Raw genomic sequence first — 5,481 nt, forward strand, 5'->3', positions numbered from 1 at the left:
AATTATTTGGTAATAAGACTTGGGAGAATGAACCTCTGTTGCTCATTAATGAACTAAGCGCCTTGGCTCAGCTGAAGATATCTCAAAAAAAACTGGATCCCAGAAGGTTCTTAATACCTTGCACCATTGGCACCATGACCTTTGAAAAGGCTCTGTGTGACCTAGGGTTAAGTGTAAACCTTATGCCATTCTCTGTAATGGAGAAACTAAGGATCTTTGAGGTACAAGCTGTAAGAATCTCACTGGAGATTGCAGACAATTCAAGGAAACAGGCTTATGGACTTGTAGAGGATGTCTTAATGAAGGTTGAGGGCATTTACATCCATGCTGACTTCATAATCCTAGACACTGGGAAGGATGAGGATGAATTCATCATCCTTGGCAGACCCTTCCTAGCTACAGCAAAAGCTGTGATTAATGTTGACAGAGGAGAATTGGTCCTTCAAGTGAATGAGGACTACCTTGTGTTAAGGCTCAAGGATCTCCTTCTGTACACATGGAGAAGAAGCATGAAAAGCTTCTCTCAATACAGAGTCAAACAGAGCCCCCACATTTAAATTCTAAGTTTAATGTTTAGAGGCCCCAACCATGCTCTGCACATCTGTGAAGCTCCATGAGACCTCACTGTCAAGCTATTAACATTAAAGAAGCGCTAATTGGGAGGCAACCCAATTTTTATTTATCTATGTTAAATTTCTATTTTCCATTTTTATTTTATGTTTTCTTTAGGTTGATGATCATGTGGAGTCACAAAAATAACTTCAAAAATCAAAGCAAACTCAAAAATAGCATTAAAAATAGCACACACTGGAGGAGAAGCTTACTGGCATTTAAATGCCTATAAGGGTAGCAGAATGGGTGTTAAACGCCCAGTCTGGCACCATTTTGGGTGTTTAATGCCAGAAAAGGGCACCAGACTGGCGTTTAACGCCAGAAAAGGGAACCAAGTTGGTGTTCAACGCCAGAAAGGGAAGAAAAGCTGGCGTTAAACGCCAGAAATAGGTAGCAACCAGGCGTTTAACACCAGGATTAGCACTCAGAGGGTGTTTACATGCCATAATGGTGCAGGGATGAGAAATCCTTGACACCTCAGGATCTGTGGACCCCACAGGATCCCCACCTACCTCAACTCACTTTCTCTCTTCTTCACACATTTCAATAACATCCTTCCCCAAATACCCTTCACCAATCACCTCCATCCACTCTTCCCTAAAAACCCCACCTACCTCAACATTCAAATTCACATCCTTTCCCTCCCAAACCCAACCCCAATACACAAACCCTACCCATCTCTCCACTTCTATATAAACCCATCATTCCTCCTTTATTTTCACACATCATAAACACTTCTTCTCCACCATGGCCAAATCACTCGCACCTCTCTCCCTCCTCTATTTCTTCTTCTTCTCCGTCCTTCTTTCTACTTTTGCTCGAGGATGAGCAAACCCTTTAAGTTTGGTGTGGAAAAAGTATTTCTTTTTGTGTTTCCATAACCATTTATGGCACCTAAGGCCGGAGAAACCTCTAGAAAGAGGAAAGGAAAGGCAAAAGCTTCCACTTCCGAGTCATAGGAGATGGAGAGATTCATCTCAAAGCTCCATCAAGACCACTTCTATGAAGTTGTGGCCAAGAAGAAAGTGATCTCTGAGGTCCCTTTCATGCTCAAAAGGAATGAGTATCCGGAGATCCGACATGAGATTCAAAAAAGAGGTTGGGAAGTTCTCACCAACCACATTTAACAAGTCGGAATCTTAATGGTTCAAGAGTTCTATGTTAATGCATGGATCACCAAGAACCATGGTCAAAGTATGAACCCGAACCCAAAGAATTGGCTTACAATGGTTCGGGGGAAATACTTAGATTTCAGTCCGAAAAATGTAAGGTTGGCATTCAACTTGCCAATGATGCAAGGAGATGCACGCCCCTACACTAGAAGGGTCAACTTTGATCAAAGGTTGGACCAAGTCCTCACGAACATATGTGTGGAAGGAGCTCAGTGGAAAAGAGACTCCAAAGGCAAGCCGTATCAATTGAGAAGGTATGACCTTAAACCCGTGGCTAGAGGATGGTTGGAATTCATCCAACGCTCCATCATTCCTACTAGCAACCGATCCGAAGTGACTGTAGATCGGGCTATCATGATCCATAGCATCATGATTAGAGAGGAAGTAGAAGTTCATGAGGTCATATCTCTAGAACTCTACAAAGTGGCTGACAAAGCCTCCATTTTAGCAAGGTTAGCCTTCCCTCATCTCATCTGTCACCTATGCAATTTAGCTAGAATTGTCAAAGAAGGAGACATCCTCATTGAAGAGGACAGGCCCATTACTAAAAAGAGGATGGAGAAAATAAGAGAGTCCACTCATGGACCTTAACAAGAGCACGAGGAAGTCCCTCATCAAGAAATTCCTAAGATGCCTCAAAGGATGCATTTTCCTCCACACAACTATTGGGAACAACTCAACACCTCTTTGGGAGATTTGAGTTCCAATATGGAACAACTAATGATAGAGCACCAAGAGCACTCTGTTATCCTCCATGAAATTAGAAAGGATTAAATAGACATGAGGGAAGAGCAACAAAGGCAAGGAAGAGACATAGAGGAGCTCAAGCGTTCCATTGGATCTTCAAGAGGAAGAACTAGCTGCTATCTCTAAGGTGGACCCGTTCTTTGATTTCCTTGTTCTTATTTTTTTGTTTTTCAATTTTTATGCTTTATGTGTTATACATGTTTGTGTCATCATTGCATGATCATTAGTGTCTAGTGTCTATGTCTTAAAGCTATGAATAATTCTATGAATCCTTCACCTTTCTTAAATTAAAAATGTTCCTAATTACAAAAGAACAAGAAGTACATGAATTTCAAAATTTATCTTGAAATTAGTTTAATTATTTTGATGTGGTGACAATACTTTTTGTTTTTCTGAATGAATGCTTAAACAGTGAATATTTTTTATAGTGAAGTTTATGAATGTTAAAATTGTTGGCTTTTGAAAGAATGATGAACAAAGAGAAATGTTATTGATAATCTGAAAAATCATGAAATTGATTCTTGAAGCAAGAAAAAGCAGTGAATAACAAAGCTTGCGAAAAAAAGAAAAAGAAAAAGAAAAAACCATTAGTCCTTTAAATCAAAAGGCAAGGGTAAAAGGGATCCAAGGCTTTGAGCATTAATGGATAGGAGGGCCCAAGGGAATAAAAACCTGGCCTAAGCGGCTAAATCAAGTTGTCCCTAACCATGTGCTTGTGTCATGAAGGTCCAAGTGAAAAGCTTGAGACTGAGTGGTTAAAGTCGTGATCCAAAGCAAAAAGAGTGTGCTTAAGACCAAAACTGTTCAGAAGAAAAAAGCTACTAGCCCTGCTCATCAAATTGGGACTAAGTTCATTGATATTGTGAGATTCATTGTATATTCTCTTCTTTTTATCCTATTTTGTTTTCAGTTGCTTGGGGACAAGCAACAATATTAATTTGGTGTTGTGATGAGCGGATAATTTATACGCTTTTTGGCATTATTTTTAGTTAGTTTTTAGTATGATTTGGTTAGTTTTTAGTATATAATTATTAGTTTTTATGTAAAAATCACATTTTTGGACTTTACTATGAGTTTGTGTGTTTTTCTGTGATTTCAGGTATTTTTTCGCTGAAATTGAGGGACCTGAGCAAAAATCTGATTTAGAGGCTGAAAAAGGACTGCAGATGCTATTGGATTCTGACCTCCCTGCACTCGAAATGGATTTTCTGGAGCTATAGAGGCCCAATTGCTGCGCTCTCAATTGCGTTGGAAAGTAGACATCTTGGGCTTTCCAGCAATGTACAATAGTCTATACTTTGCCCGAGATTTGATGGCCCAAATTGGCGTCAAAATTCCTGTCAAAGACCTTTTCTGGAGTTAAACACCAAAACTGTCATAAAAGCTGGAGTTAAACGCCTAAACTGGAACTAGAGTTGGTGTTTAACTCCAAGAAAAGCCTATGCACGTGAAAGCTTCAATGCTCAGCCCAAGCACACACCAAGTGGGCCCCGAAAGTAGATTTCTGCATCATTTATTTATTTTTGTAAACCCTAGGTTACTAGTTCATTATAAATAGGACCTTTTACTATTGTATTTTCATCTTTTTGATCATCTTTGATCTTGGGATCAGGTCTTTTGAACCCTTTTTTCAATTGTTTCATGTTATTTGGGAGGCATGGCCCTTGTTCTTATGTATTTTCAATGGTGGAATTTCTACACATCATAGATTAAGGTGTGAAGCTCTGCTGTTCCTTATGAATTAATGCAAAGTACTATTGTTCTTCTATTCAATTCGCGCTTATTCTTATTCTAAGATGTTCACTCATACTTCATCCTCCCTTATGAATGCGTGCTTGACAACTACTTCCGTTCTATCTGCGAGAGCTTAAGTGTGTATCTCTTGGCCTCCTGGTTCACGGCGCATGGTTGCCTCTCCTGACAACAGAGCTTTCCTTTTCGTGCAATTAGAGTCTTCGTGGTATAAGCTAGAATCAATTGGCAACATTCTTGAGATCCGGAAAGTCTAAACCTTATCTGTGGAATTCCGAGTAGGATCTGGGATGGGATGACTGTGACGTGCTTCAAACTCGCGACTGTGGGGCGCAGTGACAGTGCACAAAAGGATCAATGGATCTTATTCCGACACGATTGAGAACCGACAGCTGATTAGCCATGCGGGAAACCGTAGAGGACCATTTTTATAGAGAAGATAGATGGTAGCCATTGACAACGGTGATCCACCAACATACAGCTTGCCATGGAAGGGAGTATGCATGACTGGATGAAGGCAGTAGGAAAGCAGAGATTCAGAAGGAACAAAGCATCTCCATATGCTTATCTGAAATTCCCACCAATGAATTACATAAGTATTTCTATCCTATTTTATGTCTTATTTGTCTTTTAGTTATCAAAACCGCATAACCATTTAAACCTGCTTGAATGAGATTTACAAGATGACCATAGCTTGCTTCAAGCCGACAATCTCCGTGGGATCGACCCTTACTCACGTAAGGTATTACTTGGATGACCCAGTGCACTTGCTGGTCAGTGGTGCACGAAATTGTGATCATCAATGGCGCCATCAACATGGTACGCTCAATTACAATCTCAACTATTTATCACAACTTCGCACAACTAACCAGCAAGTGTACTGGGTCGTCCAAGTAATAAACCTTACGCGAGGAAGGGTCAATCCCACGGAGATTGTTGGTATGAAGCATGGTCACCTTGTAAATCTTAGTCAGGCAGATTCAAATGGTTATGGATGATATATGAATAAAGCATAAAATAAAGATAGAGATACTTATGTAATTCATTGGTGAGAACTTCAGATAAGCGTATGGAGATGCTTTGTCCCTTCCGTCTCTCTGCTTTCCTACCGTCTTCATCCAATCCTTCTTACTCCTTTCCATGGCAAGTTGTATGTTGGGCATCACCGTTGTCAGTGGCTACAATCCCGTCCTCTCAG

This window comes from Arachis duranensis, chromosome 4 (assembly GCF_000817695.3).
Source record: "Arachis duranensis cultivar V14167 chromosome 4, aradu.V14167.gnm2.J7QH, whole genome shotgun sequence".
NCBI classification, from domain to species: Eukaryota; Viridiplantae; Streptophyta; class Magnoliopsida; order Fabales; family Fabaceae; genus Arachis; species Arachis duranensis.